Source organism: Tenrec ecaudatus, chromosome 8 (genome assembly GCF_050624435.1).
Source record: "Tenrec ecaudatus isolate mTenEca1 chromosome 8, mTenEca1.hap1, whole genome shotgun sequence".
NCBI classification, from domain to species: Eukaryota; Metazoa; Chordata; class Mammalia; order Afrosoricida; family Tenrecidae; genus Tenrec; species Tenrec ecaudatus.
In genome coordinates, this window is record NC_134537.1 from 10,801,178 (window position 1) to 10,817,236 (window position 16,059).

Sequence of the window (16,059 nt, forward strand, 5' to 3'; positions counted from 1 at the left end):
TGACAATTCCCACCTTTGAGAATTAACTTTAGAAGAGCTTCTAAAACACCAGAAACTGGAAGGGGGAACCGATCAAAACTATCGACACATAGCCACCCCCAACCCTCTCCCAGGGGGATGAACAGAAATCTCGGGGGAAGGGAGACAGGGGTTGGTGTAAGATATGAAAATAGTTTATAATTTATCAAGGGATCACAAGGGGGGCAGGGAGGAGGGAGGGAAAAATGAGGAGCTGATACCAAGAACTCAAATAGAAAGTAAATGTTTAAAAGATAATGATGACAACATATCTACAAATATACTTGATACAATTGATGTATGGATTGTTAGAAGAGATGTAAGAGCCCCCAATAAAATGATCTTTTAATAAAAAAAAAAAACCAAAACAACAACACCCAAAACTGACCCAGATGGATGAAATTAAGACAGGAAAAAAGTCAGGATGCTATCAAGAACCTGTTATTATATTATATACTGGGCCTATTAAAAAACTGATTTACCAAATGTTATTAAGGAGTTGTCAATGTTTAGTCAAATATTCTAAAGAATTACCTTTTACAGGTGGAGAGAGGCCTTTAATGAACAACAATCTGACTTTCAAAGCCTGTCTAATACACCTGTCAGATAATTGGTATAGATCCATTCCTTACTTATTGACGTAGTTAAGTTCCAAAGACCACGTGGTTACCTAACAACTGATGTCATATGCAGATGGAGGCAAACCACATCAGCTTACAAAACGGAAGACGACGACATCATTACATCATTGCCAACTTATCTCATCACACAACTACTGCGAGTCACATAACGGCATCACTGCCAACTTGCCTTATGACTTAACTGGGAAACCACTGGGAAGCAAGGCCCAGTCCAGGTGATGGAGCCGTTCCTATAAGGGACGCATGCACTGGCTCACGAGTTAGAGTATCTTTACTCATCCCAGTAGAGATGCGGGCCCCTGAATGGGGGCAGATCAAATGAAATACTAGGACCCTCATCTCGGACAAACCCAAGTTAGGGTGGCGATTTCTTGGAGCCTTTCTATCCTCGATGATGTGTCTCAATTTGGAAAACCGATTCACAAGTGTCCTGTTATGAGGGCTCAAATTTCCAATGTCCTTGCAGGTGGGTTGGTGGCTGAACAAGAAGCAGGGGTCTCTGGCTAAGACTGAGAGGTCTGCACCCTTGAATGCCGAAGGGAACTCAGAGGAAGATGCTGAGAGGGTGCATCAAAAAGCAACCCTATGCCTGATATACCCTTTGTGGTAGATACATCATCTGGTGTCAATCTGAGAGGATTATGAATGAAGGGGTGGAGTCTAGCCTGTCAATCAAGATATAACCAATGAACCCTCTATGTGGGCATAGCCTTCTCCTGAGAAATCTGGGAACTCCTGAGGTGGGAGACACTTCTCTCTCTCTCTGCTCACTCCCTGAGAAACGCTCTACTGATGAGACACATGGTGCTACACCCTGTGAGCTGGAGAAGACACATGGACCTACCCTGATGCAACCAGACTTCTGGAGCCGGAGAAGCCACATAGAGACCCCTGCCAGCGCTGAGATGCTTACAATGCCACTGGATCCAGAAGACGTCCAACCCACTGCCCTGTGATCCTCCTGCATTTAGCATCATTTCATGTGTTTCATGAGTCTGAAGAGGACTTTATAGATTGGTTTCAGACATATGGGCTAATATCGGACTTATGGACTTGATCTGGACTGGGCTGAGATGTTTTCTCAATATTCAATTGCTCTTGTACATAAAGCTCTTATGTACAATATGAATGTCTATGAATTTGTTTCTCTAGTCTGCCCAGACTAACCCACCCTTTTCAGACATCTTAGTTAATCACTTTATGGTATCGACTCTTGGTCCTGTCCTGCTCTGCAGACTGGAATGGTCCTTCTACTAGTCTATTATTAATTATATTAAGATTAGTCAAATGTAGCCTGAGACGTTTGTCACAACTGCCTGTGTCATTTATACAATCGTGTGCTTCAAAGAACCGAGTCCTTAGAATGCATTTTGAAATCATATCTATTCATCTTTCATCACATACTGTTCTTCCTCTTATATTTCCTTGGAAGTTTTATTAACATGTAATCAATGGGAAGAACCCTCCTTTGCCTTATTTGGATGTATTTGGGTGGGTCCTTGGGTGAAACCCACTCTTAAATGGTGCCTTTCACTTGCCCTGGCCCACTCTCATAATCCCAATCAACTCTCCCTGAGGGTGGGTCCTATGAGCCGAGCAAGGTGAAGAAAGAGATACCATTTCCTTCAACAATGGCCGATATTGTTGAAGCCCCTGAAGCAGTTCTTTCAGAAGAAGGGTGACTCAATGGTGGATGGTCAGCCCCCGTAACATGGTTCTTCATCAAAAGGGAAGGTAATACTGGGGGAGGCTTGGAAATTCAGAGACATTTGGGGGCAGGTTCGGACTGCTTCTGGGAAATCCCAGTAGGGGGGAGAACAAGATGTGACGTCAGGCTTGTTCTTGGAAGCATGTGATTTCCGGGGACCTTTCTGATCAGACCGTTAACCAAACAAAGATAACTCAGGCAGTTCTGAGATGGAACACAGATGAAACGATCCTTGGAAGTGACATGAAAGAAGATTAGCATTTCATCCTCATAGCGACATCATCGTAAAAAGTAATTTAGAGATTGGGTTAGTCTGGGTAGACTAGATAAACAAATCCATAGAAACTCATATGTGTATAAGGAAGAGTTTTAAGAAACATCCCAACTCAGTCCAGTCCAAGCCCATAAGTCTGATATTAGCCCATATGTCTGATACCAAGCTATAAAGTTCTCTTCAGGCTCATGAAACACATGCAATGATGCCAAATGCAGGATGATCACAGGCCAGTGGGTAGAAAGTCTTTGGATCCAGTGGTTTTGTAAGCATCTCATCACTGGCAGGGGTCTCCACGTGGCTTTTCCGGCTCCAGAGGTCTGGTTGCATCAGGGTAGGTCCATGTGGTCTCTCCAGCTCCGGGCACTAATGTAGTTCCATGTGTCTTGTCATCTGCAATGTCTCCCAGGGAGTGAGCAGAGAGAGACAAGAGTATCTCCAGCCTCCAAGAAGGAATACAGGAGTTCCCAGAATTCTCAGGAGAAGGCCATGCCCACACAGAGGTCTCATTGGCTATCTCCAGATCGACAGGCTAGACTCCACTCCTACACTCTTAATCCTCCTACACTCTTAATCCTTACATTGACACCAGATTAGGTGACTACCACAGAACTTTTTTTTTTTAGAGGAAGGGACCCAGGAAGGCATAAGGACCTGAACCCATAAAAATTATCAAGTGGCCCTACTCTAGCTGGTCTGAGCCTCTCCATGGGAAGGCACTTGGGGCAGGGCCTGGCTCCCCAGAGGGGTCTGGGCAGCAGCCTGTCCTCCTGGGGTTAGGTGCTCCTGGGCACTGATAAGAGTGTCCCCTCAATCAAGCTGCTCATAAGCACACGGGAGACTCTCGATTCCGAGGTTTCCGTACCCCGAGACTCCTAGACGTAATGGCAGGAGACGCTGGGAGGTGCTGTAGTCTTGGGGACTGATGGGAAAGCAGTGTCCTTTTGGGGATGGAGAGGCTCATGAGGTCTGGGAAATTCAGCTTATTTTCATTTTTTGGCATTGGGCACAGGTCTTCACTTCTTCCGGACAGAGATGACAACACTCAAGTAGACAGAATGTGCCAAGGAGTCACACAATGTCTGGGCCCGGAGCCCAAGTCCTGGCTTAGCGGGGTGACAGCCTAGTGCCTTAGACGCTTCTCATTGTCTTCAGTGCCCTTGAAACATCTCTCTTGGCCTACATGGTGTTTCAAACCGTGCTTTTTACTGTTTTACTTTTCTTTTTAGAACTACAGGGAAACCTTAAACTTTTCTGTAAACCCTTTCCCTCCCAGTTTTAACAAGGAACAAGAAAGAGTCAAAGGAGCCTGCATTTCTCTTTGATGGGCGCAGTCTCAGCTCTATTTTGATATCTAGTAAAAGCATGGATGTTCGCCGCCTAGCTGGGAAAAGGAACAAACCCAGCCCCCCGAAAGCACTGCCCACTCCCTGTCATCCATTTGGGATGCATCCACTGTGTGCCTGGGCCCTGGGGAAATGCAGAGATGAGGAACCTGCCTGAAATCCCTGTCCTTAGGGAGCGGCAGCCTGGGGAGAGGGACAGGAAGGCCAGCAGCAGGCAGCAGCAGAACACCCTCCCCTGTACGGTGAGCCACAGCCTGTAGACCTGCAGAGGGGACCACCAGGTTCCCGAAAGCATGTGATTTTAGGCCCAGGCTTTCAAGTAGAAGAAGAATGTTGGCAAGTAGAGAAACTGTAGAAAGAGTGGCTCAGGGTGCAAGATGCAGGGAGACAGGCCTTGGTGTGGGATGGTGTTCCAGGAAGCTTAGGGTACACATGGGGAGCAAAGAAGACCAAGGAGGCAGGGGCAGGGAGAGTGTCCGGATGCTTTGCTTAGGGGGGTTGGGTTAGGTTCCACCAGCCCTGAGGCACCACTGCATGCTCTTGTCACTGTTGCTATCAAAAGCCATTTGCCCCAGGCTTAGTACAGCCCAGCCTCTAGGCAGGCATTGCACGTGTGTGGTCTCATTAACCTCTCATCCCCTCCCTACAATACAGCTACTACGATCACTCTGATCTCAGATGAAGAACTTTTGTGTCCATCCACCTCCAGATGTGTCTGATTTCAAATCCCAGTGCCTTAACCTGCTGGTCAGAGCACTCTGCACTTTAGAAAGGTGCTTTGGCCGCTTTAGGGCTAGAGAAAATTGGAAGCAGGGAGAAAGCCTAAGGGACTAGGGAAGGATCAGATCACTGCAGCTCAAACCAAGGCCACAGGGATCCAAGGTGGGGCAAGAGCGCTGGGGTGGGGCCAGGGAGGGGGGGTTGAAAAGTGCAATGCTCTCAGGAGATAAGCTAGAGATGGGATGAAGAGGGGGGCTGGCGAGATGCCACTGTGCTTTCCGCTGGGGGATCTGCAAGAGCAGATGCCATCAGATAATCAGAAGGCCAAAGCGGCTGATGATAGAGGGAAACAATAGCCTCTTTCAAGATTTCCTTTCTCACAATTTAAGGGCTGGAGCCATTCCAAAATGCCAAGATGGAAGACTCTTTGTGTTTGGTCTTTGTTTTAAAGTCATGATTTCCAACCTCAAATTCCCTCCTGGCCCTGGGATGGATGGATGAAGGCACTTTAGGGTCCCATGGAACAGAAAGCACAGCAACAGGGGTCTTCTAAAGGCATGCGAGGACACAGAGCGAACTCTCCAGGGAGGAACTGCAGGCCTTTCACGGCTGCTCCATACATAGGAGCAGCACCCGACCTTCGCCTGTCTGAACAAGGTTCCCGGGGGATGTCTTCAGGAGGGAGGGGAAACAACTCAGCCGGGAGGTAAGCTCCCAGGTCATGTGGATCCGGCCTGTGTAGGCGTGACTCTAAGCTTCTCATTATTACCTTCAACCCTCTCATGCTTAGTTGATAGGTTCATTCTACTGTTAGAGATGGAGAAGACACAGGGCTGGGATCCCATTCCATAGGCCCTGGGCTCTCAGGCCCACGATCTTTCCTGGATTGCAGGCCACCTCTCTCCCGTGCCTATTGCCCTGGATCAAAAGGTCTGCAGATAGTGATGGAGGTGGGGGTGGGGGGTACAGAAGCTGAGCAGACAATCAGATCCGTGAACTACTCCCACCAATTGGCATCAACCAGAAACAGCTCACTGATTTGCCATGCCTTAGACCGAGGTATGATGTTCTTGGGCCGTGCCAACAGTTAACACAAAATGTTGGAGGAGGGAGTTCACTCAAAGGAACCTCAGAGGAAAGGCCTGGTGACCAACTTCTCAAAACACCCAAGCACCAAAGACCCTCGGAAGCACATGTCTGCTCCCAGTCTGAGAAGTGGTGAGCCAGTGAGACTTAGCCACAGCTATGGCGCTGTCAGCTCTACTGAGGGACAAGCCAGCCTTTTACCCCCCCCCCCCCACCCGGGCTCAAGCAGCCAAGGGTAAGCAGAGGAAAGAGGTGCCCTGCGAGAAGCTCTGCTCTTAGAAGAATCCAGACTCCACGGCCCCGCTGGCTCATGTTCTGTGCCCAGATCCCAGATAGTTTCTTGGCTTTTGAACGACTTCCATCAGACCAGCAGAGCAAGCAACAGAATCTGTCCGGGTGCCCTGATATTCTGTGTTTTCCTGTTTTTCAGTGGTAGCTAAAGCAGCTCCATATGTCCTCTGAAAGAGTTGACAGAAATCTGCGACGCAAAGGGAACGCGAATCTGTGTCAGTTCTCACAAAACATAAGGCGCCCTGTGCATGCTCTAAAACTCGTCAAAATACACTTTGCACCAGCAGGCTCACGCCATGACAAGCTCTTCCATGAAAGACAGCTGCACAGACCGGTGGAAAGACGCTGGAGCGGGAAGCTCAGAAATTAGCATTTGCCAGGGACTGAATTAATTCCACAGAATCTAGTTGAGAACCGAGTTCTTAAATCACCCAGGTCTTGAGGGCCAATGCGACCTATTAAATAAGATTTTCTTCTTTTTTGAATTTCTTTCCAAACTAGAAATTAATAAAAAAAATAACAACATGACTGGCAGCAATGTAGTTCCAGAATGCAATCAAAGGAACCGTGGTTCTCTCCCCAAGGTCATTTTCTGACCCTTCCTTGGGTGGGGCCATGCGTGCCACCTGAGTGGTTGTGGCGAAGGTGTGATGGGGAGGTGGAGATGCGAGTCACTGCCTGGGATCTGACATCACCCTGGCCTGCGCTGAGAAGGTGGGAGTCCCTTTCCTGGAAGAGGAGATGATGGTGGTCTTCAACCTCGCTCTTTCACAATGTTTTTTCTTCAGCAAGAAGTTGCTGATGTTGATCACAAACATTTCCCTAGGATTGGCAGTCACTGGAGTGCCAACAAGACACGAGACATCAGAGCACTGGCCAAGTTCACTGGGAAAGAGGCGGTGGGTGGTAATCATTGCGATCTTGACACATGTCAGGTCCTCCTTGACATTTACTCACTGCAAGCCTACTAGACAATTCCTCTCTCATCCAAAATAAACCCCTCAGAGTTCCTTGCATGGCCCACAAGGCTAGGCTCTCTCTGGACCACATGCCATCCTCCCCAGCTCTTTATCTGTCCTTGAACTTATCAAAGCCATGTCCAGCTTAACGTGCTACTTGCATGTGTGCCTCTACCTGAAAAGCACTTCCTGTAAGTATTTCTCTGGATTTTCCCTTCTTGACCTTCAGGCTTTTGAAGGTTTTACCCTTTCTCCAAAAGGTCAGAGAGGGCCTGAAAATCCAAGACTCCTCATTCTCCCAACACTCTTCCATCACTGCTTGCTGAAATTTCTCCTGAGCTCTCATCCCTATTTGACACCTCCCCCTTTAAATGGTTACAGGTTTATCTACTGTCTCCTCATTCCATTCCTCTAGGATGGTTCTTAGGACGCTTCAGCAGGGAGTTGTTGAATGAAGACACCCACTCTTCACTTATCAACACGGTTAGCTTCCAAAGAGCAAGTTGTTATGCCCAAATCTGCGCTGTGCCGAAAATGGAAGACAACATCAGATCACAAGTACCGTGATTATGTTATTACACAACTGCCAAATCACATTGTTACAGAATTGCCATTTCACTGAGAATCCTGTCCCGGCCTAGCTGACACATATTCTTATCTATCAGCACAGTGTGACCTGCCTAGCACCTTGGCATTTGTGTGTTGCTAATGTGCAGAACAGTTGGGACAGATTGTTATTCTTGCTCTCAGTTAGAAATATCTGGTAACGAGATAGTTGATACTTAAGGAGGAGGTATAAATGTTGAATGTACTGGGACGTTGGGATAGGCAACATGCCCAAACATCTTTTCAGCCGATTTTATTGCTTGAATTTGGAAGTCAGATGTCAGAGTCATAAGTATAGGTCACGATAATTTTGTTTTATTTTTTGGACAGTATTGGAGATTTTCACCTCTTGCTGTATTGCATTGGTGAGGATTCCAGAACAAGGTTGAATGATGAAGTAATGGAAGGCATCCTGTATGCTACCTGTCATTCATAGGATTTTTTTTTTAAAGTCTGGGTCTAAAGATGAGCTTAGGGGATGGCAGGGGTGTGTCTGTGAACTCTCTAATTCTGGCTCCCAAATTTACATTCCTTTTGCTTTTAAGGAGAGAGGGCTTTACTTTCATGAAACTCCTAAGCCCTCAAAGGACTAATACATATTATGAAGGCATTCTAACTTATTTCACTAGGAATGACTGTTGAATTACAACAGCTCGGTCGCATTTGGAATTCATTCTTCGCTCAGCAAATATTTGTGCATGCCTACGATATGTCGGCTATCATGTTATACATGTAACAAGCTAAATAATCTCCTGTCCCCTCCTCTTGAATATAGTGAAAAATGTTTGGAGATTTCCTAAAACTGTTTATAAATTCCTAGGTGAAGTATGACTTGGCCTTTATAGATTATTATTTTACTATGGAGTTGCAAACCATTTGCCAAAACATTGAGTATTAAAAAAAATCCTTAGGGGTGCTTATTTCTCACCCTTACAGGGAGGGGGAGTAATTTGGGGGTCAGATTTAGATCACGGGTTCAAATGAATACAATGAATGTGAATACAGTTCTACTTTTTTAGTGATCAAAACTGTAGAGGAGGAATTAGCATCATGAAACCTTGATAAATTTTATTAGGACTAGCTAACAGAAGCTTCTTGCTAAGGAAAAGTGTCTGGCCATTTTCCCAGTTTTGTCTGTTCTTGTTTCACAAGCTTTTTAGCATCTGTTTTGCTCATTTACTTCAGTAACAGTCACATAACAATTTTGAAATAATTACAAATCAGTCCAATAATTTATAGATACAATGAAATGTCCAGGCCCCATATTTATGATCTTTAGAGAGAATGTGCACACTATTTTGAGTAGCAGAGTACATATTTATGTAAAAGCTCTTCCAAATTCACAAGCCTTTGTCACGTCTTTCTTCCATCAGTAGTGAAAGATGATGTCCGTTCAAACGTTCTCAGCTAGGAAAAAAGGCTTCTCCAGGTGTTCACTGCAGTGCTTTGAGATGGCTGTTTCATCACGCTACAGAAGTATCGCTCTATTTTTTGTCCACAGAGATGTTAATTTCCTTTTGAATGGAGAAAGTGTTGACTTCTGTCGAGGGTCCATTTGGCATCAACTGAGAGGATCACGTGCTTGTAAAATATAATACTGAAAAACTTAGAGGATGCCCCAACTGGTCTCTTGTTTGGGGCCTTAGGTCTCCTGCAATTACTGATGGCATGGGATTTTCTTAATGTTGCAAAATTCGGTTCTGCTAGTATGTGTTTTGGATTGTGGCATTTATGTTTGTTCAATCTATATCTTTGTATATATAGGTACATAAATACATACATATACAGGCATCTATCATTTGTTTCTTTGCATTTGAAGCATCTCTGCCCAGAAAGGGCTAAATCTTACTTGCTTTACAGAGTTTCAAATACATGTTATCTTCTCTTCTTCCTCTCGCCTGCCACCGCTCAGGGGAGCTTACTTTGGGGCTTCTGTACTGCCAGACGTAGCTCTAAGCCAGCACCTTGTTTTCTAGACTTTTCTACTCACAACCTTCCAGAGAAAGCTCACCTTTCTCTCAGCAAACCATGTCTGTCCAATGTCTCCTTTTACCACTGTGGTTAAGGCATCTGATTTTCCTCCCAGATAACACCTGCATTTCACCAGAGGCTTCAAGGAATCTCGTCCACGTTGGAATCCTGGGAGGTCTTTCCCGAGCACTCGGCTCATTGATTTTTGTTTGGTCTCCAGAGGAAGGTGTCTGCCGAAGCCCCAGGCATTCAGGAGAACAGGTGGAACACTTGTGTTCCCACCCAGGCCGGCCCGTCCTTCTGTGCCCACGTGTTGTGGGGATGAGTAAAGCCAGTGACAACATGCGAGAAACGAAACCTCCTCACCTGCTCAAGCACTGTGGATAAGAGCTGCAGTTCTAGGTGGGCAGCTTTAGCATCTCGGTTTTCCTGGGGCGGCAGTTAAATAGAAAGTTAGAAAAGAGGGGTTAATTCCTAAACAGACGCAGGTCTACTGAGATCCGGGTAGTTTGGGACACACAATGCTCTAGTCACTCTCACGCCCAGGGAGGATGAGCATACTGTACCAGAAAACAGGTGTGTGCGCATGTGAACGGGGAGTTATGGTGTGGGGGTGGGATACATGGACAAGAAAATGGGGTTCTCTGTGATATCACGATGTCATAGGATCCCTGGTGGTGTAGTGGTTATGTATCGGGCTGCTAACTGGGGTTGTCTGTGATATCATGATGTCATAGGATCCCTGGTGGTGTAGTGGTTATGTATCGGGCTGCTAACTGCAAGGTCAGCTGTTCAGAACCACTCAGGGGTCCTCGGGAGAAAGCTGCGGCTTTCTACTCTTGGAAACTCCAGGGGGAAGATCTACCCTGTCCTATCATGGGGTTAACCCCTTCTCTCTGCTCCAAAGTTTCACCAGCACAGGAAATGACAGAAATCCAAGATTCTGGGTTTTCACAGTCAACAGTCACCAGGACCACTGACCAACATTGCACCTTCATGGGGCACGGATTTCATCAACAGGGAGAAGCCACTAGAAGATGTATACATCACTCTCTTTTTTGGGAGAATGGTATTTACAGGCTTAGCCAAGTCTCACTACCTGGATGAAAGAGAATTAATGTATGAAGCTTTAAGAAGGTGAAAGAGGAACGGTTGGTACAATAGATAATTGTACCATTGGCTGGTCATTGAGAGGTCAGCAGTTCAAAACCCCCCAGCCCAGGAGAAAAACCTGGTGGTTGGCTCCCATGAAGAGTACAGCCCAACAGGCCATTTCTACTCTGTCATATAAGGTCACTACGACACTGCATTGACTTGATGGCACAGAACAACCGTGTCATGGAGGTGTCTGTCCATCTGGGACTCCCTTGTACAAACGAAACAGAGTATCCTGTTACAGGGCATGAGATGGACTAAGTTGACTCTCCTGTAGGAAACAGCCTCCCTGGGATTTCTCCCACAGACTGGCTAGTGGGTTAGCGGTGTTTGCTTGTTGTTGTTTGCTATGGGAGCAATGCTATAATAGTATAAATAATACTGATGCCAGGAAACAAAAATCAACTTTGGAGACAGAAGAGGGATCTCAGGGATCAGCGTTCTAGGTCTGGACAACTAGACTGTGGGAGACTCCGTCCTGGAAGGTGGTCTTCGCTCTCCAGGTCAGGGCCTTGCGGTTCTTTGCATCCCTGTAGGCAAAAATGGGTCTAAGAGCCACTGCAGCCAGGAATTTCTTCCAGAAGGGCGGGCACAATGCCCTTCCCAGTGGACATAGCAGAGCCAATGTTCTCTCTCTGGTTCTGGACTAGAACCAACATTCGCTCTCTGGACCACATGGTTGGTTGGGAAGGCTGACCGCTGAGGTGTCCTGGGAACCAAACTATTACTTACAGAAGGAACATGGACTTTGGAAACTCAGTTCCCAAGAGATTTGGGGGGCTGACCCCCCAAGCTCTCCCAGCTTGTTTCTAAGCAGATGAAATTCTGACAGCAGTGGCCATGTCCCCCGAATCAGCATTGAGCCTGCAGCACCCCATCAGAAGGAGACATTGATGTCAAATGTATGGATGAATTGATTGGTCCACAGCAAAAAGTTGATACACACTAAAGAAAACCTACCCGAACCTGGTTTTTTCTCAAATGGTAACCTTATTTCTGGGCATATTTGGAAACTCCAGTTGCCAGAGGAGACGTCATTCTGCAGTTATTGCATCGACGGGGATGCGAACATTCCTCTGCTTGTATAACCGGAGAGCAGGGGCATCGGTGGAGGTGGACAGGCCACGCAATGTCCTCTTAAAAATGCTCAGTATTAGCAAGCTGTCCTCTTGGCCACATAAGGGCAACAGCAGGCCACTGGCACTTGGAATTCCTCAGTGCTTATGCACCACACTGGAGTCTCTGTGAATCGGGGACTCCCCGTACATTTACACCTTTTTTGAGGGGTATTGCCATAGTCTGATTTCTCCCAGAAGCGCAGGGAAATCTCAAGGGGGTAGGGAATTCATTTGGGAGGGATCGTGGGTCGACTGTGTGTCCACTCGGCTGAGCCATCACTCTCAGTGGCGTGGCAGTTACATAATGATGTGATTTGGCCATTTGGAGTAATGTAACAATCCTGAAGTGACCAGTCAGTCAGTTGTGAGGTGGCATATGGTGGGACGAACCACCCCGACTCAAGTCACAGCCCTGGTCTGGAGTAAGGGGAGTTTTCCCCGAGAACATCTGGGCATCAACTTTGATCTTCCCTTCAAACCCCACACCCCAAATGCCCTGCCTTTGAGACAATTCAACTCACAGCAATCCCATGAGACAAGGTGGAACTAACTCCTTTGGGTTTCTGAGACTGTCAGTCTTCACCGGAGTAGAAAGCCTCATCTTTCTCCCACCCAGCGGCTGGTGGTTTTGAACGGCTGACCTTGAGATTAGCTGCCCATTATGTAACTATTTCACTATTGGGGCTCTTTACCTTTAATCTTAGAAGAGATCAAATGAACAAGAAGCAAGCAGTGGGGAGGCCCCTGACTCCTACCAAGACAGAAGGTCCAGGAGTTGGGCACATCTTTGGGATGTGGGGGTCCCTGCACCGAGACCCTTTCAGATGCCTGGGAAGTGTCCGAGCAACTCTGAGCCTATAGGAGTTGAAAGGAGACAAGCACCTTCATGCAGAGCTCACAGAGAGAGTTTCTCTAGAGCCTGAGCCCTGAGTTTGCCCTGCTGGTTTCCCAAACAACGAAGACAGAAGGCAATTCCAGCCAATAGTGCAGAAGGGTGGGGAAATGAGACCAGGAAGGGACAGAAGCCATAGAGACTGGCTCATCCGACAACCCAGGCTATCACTGTGGGTACCACATCCCAGTGGGGAACTCCAGGGGCGTCAGGAGAAGGTCCGTGTCTAGCTTAAGGCTCAGCGCTCCCCTCTCCCCAGGGCAAAGCATCCGGAAGTTATATACACTCTTCCCATCACCCAGTGAGATCTGTCCCCGACAAGCATCATTTCCCTCATCCTTCTAGCCCAGTGATTCTCAACCTTCCTAATGCTGCGGCCCTTTCACACAGTTCCTCATGTGGTAGTGATCCTCCAACCATAAAATTATTTTCGTTGCTACTTCATCACTGTCATTTTGCTACTGTGATGAATCGTAATGTAAATCATAATGTGTTTTCCGATGGTCTTCGGTGATCCCTGTGAAAGGATTGTTCAACCCCCCGAAAGGGGTCATGACCCACAGGTTGAGAACCGCTGTGCTAGCCTATCTCTGGCACCAGAAGAAAACCTCTTCCTTCCAGAGAGCCATCCGCAATTGGACTTCTGGTCAACTGGCACTGTCGAGACATTGGGGAGGAACAAGGACAACTGGAATAGTGACATTAGCCGAGATACACACTTCAACCGTGGTGAGTGTGTGTGTGTGTGTGTGTGTGTTTGCAAATGCATGGTTGTGTTTCAGATTCAGTGTAAGCGCTCCCTTGCTGCCTCTCAGGAACATTCTGCAGTTCTGTGTGTGTTGCGCAAACGAATGACGGTTGAGTCACAGGGTGCACATCGCACCACTCCTCTGGTCCTGAAGATGAGAGCCCGGGGGCTCTGCTGTGGCATTTGTCCCGCTACTACTCAGCTCCACATGAAGAGCACCAAGCTCCAGACCACCAGGCTGATACTGCAAGTGCTGAGTGGGCACAGGCACCAGGCTGGTTGTCAGCACCAGCAGGCGGGCACGGTGGGAGCATGAGGAGTTGGTCTTTCTAGAGACTCTCCGAGGGTGGGATTCAATTGCACGGCCCGTGCAATGTGCTACACCCTGTGCCACACAGTTCAGTCCCGACAACTCTATCATGGGGTGCGATCCTCCCCATTTTACAGAGCAGGCCAAGCCATGCTTATTCGCAACCACAAGGAAGACCTGGTCCTGGGAATCGATGAGACAACTTCACGCAAGTATAGGACCTCTAGCACATCTCAGGCTGCAGGAGGGTGGTGGGGGAGGGGGGATATGGGAGGTGTCAAGAAGGGCCCTGGGGGGTGGGGACCAGGAGATCAGTTAGGAGGGTGCACAGTGGGCAGGTCACAGACGTGATCTAGGTAGTGGCAATGGGTCAGACACAACCAACTGTTGGCAGATTTGTGGTTTGCCTGCTTCCCAACTCAGTCTGGTCCTGATGCTTCTCTTGACTCCAGGGATGGAGTCAAAAGTATTCGGTACAGTAATCTCTATTTCTTTGTGACTATAACCAGGGTTGCCCCACCTGCACCCCCAAAGCAAACCCACTGCGATGGAGTCAATTCTAATTCATGGTGACCCTACATGGAGCTTCTGAGACTGTAACTCTCCACAGGGACAGAGCAGACAGCTTCACCTTTTTCCTCAGGGGGCTGGTGGGTTTGAACTGCCCGCCACAGCCAACAGACCAATGTTTAACCCACAGCGAGACCAGGGCCCCTTGCCATGCCCACCAGAGCTAACTAGATATTGCTTATGTTCTTTTGCTTTGTTTTCTAGAAGAAGTCTTAGGTGTCAAGGGTGATGGCTCCTTGAACATTTCATTCATAGATTCGTGGTTGGCAGGGCTTGCCCTAGATCTAGCTCCAAGAGTTCGAGAAACAAGGCCTCTTGTCATCGACTGCTCAGTGAGGGTGTGGCGCAGCCTGGATGCTTGTTCAGGCCCCAGGGTCTGTCCTTTCCGTTCTCTGCACACAGGGTGTCGGGAACAGACGGTGCAGGTTGGTGCTGCATCTCTGGGAGGCGGGGTTCTGGGTGCTGACCCATCATGGCTGGGGGGTGCCGCCGCTGGCACGGGCAAGTGTCTAAAGCCTTGGGCAACTGGGCCGCCAAGGCAGCCAGACACTGGGCCAGTGTGGAGACACAGTGTGATAGTCTTCAGCGGCCATCTGGCCCTCAGCTGCAGTAGACAATGGACTATGATGTGGTACCCAATCAAGTAGCCCAGAGGATCAAAGCCCTTTACTGCTGGTGAAGTCATGGCCAAGGGGGGTGGGGCAGAAGCTCAGTTCTCCAGCCCACAGGCTTATCAGAGGGCCCAGCAGGTTTATGAGGAGGATTCAGTGGTCAGGGAGGACTTAGGATTAGGTGAAAGGCTGATTCCAGTGCACTGGTGAGCTCAAGGGTCCAGCCATGGGGATGGAAGGGATGGGGCTTCCCTCTGGGGGCTGCTCTTGGCCACTGGTGGTCATTACCAAGTTGGCCTGGCTCCCCACACAGGGCTACCTCTGCTGCTGTGCAGACGAAGGGCTCCTTTGCCCAAGAGGTGGGCCACCTGCAACTCCTTAGCTTACAGAGCACAGGCTCCGAGTCAGTGCACCTGGGAGATGTTTCTCTCCCAGAACCCACCCTACGAGGATGAAATGGCATCGTCAGCCCTGAGAGCATCACATGTGCAAAGAGTTCCAGATGTTACCAGACAGAAACTCATCGGAGAGGCGGATCAGGCAGGGAAGTGTACAGATGGGTAGGAGCCTGTAGCTGGCCAAGCTGGTGCTCCAACCCGAACCCTGAGACTCCTCCGTGTGGGCTTTGGTTCAGTGCAATAACACCCCCACCTGTTCCCTTCCAAAGGAGCATCACCGAATCAGCCAGCATATGCGAGGCATCGGACACACAGGTGGCCCTCAGCAAACACACGTTGCTTCCCCTTCCAGAGCAGCCAGGCAGGCGTATCACACCCCTAAAGCAGCCATGTCTGGCACAAAGGTGCTATGAAGAGAGGAAACCCAGTGGGCAAAACCCTGACGTGGGAGGGTGGAATGCCTACAGCCCAGACCTAAGGGGCTGGGCCTAGCTTATGCTGGCTTCAAACAAAACTGTCTTTTCAAATGCAGGGTATGATGAAGACGGGGCTCTGAAGACTTTTTGAAGTGCGATACTTTCATCTCTTGGTCACCCGGGGAGTCCACACAGGGTCTAATTCGAGGAAAGATTATGGG

The 16,059-nt window shown here is 48.2% G+C and overlaps 1 protein-coding gene across 1 annotated transcript in view; it reads right to left on the bottom strand.

Moving 5' to 3' along the window:
* The window catches only part of MYRIP (myosin VIIA and Rab interacting protein), a 279,856-nt gene that overhangs the window by 38,977 nt on the left and 224,820 nt on the right, over positions 1-16,059 (bottom strand). The window lies entirely within an intron of this gene.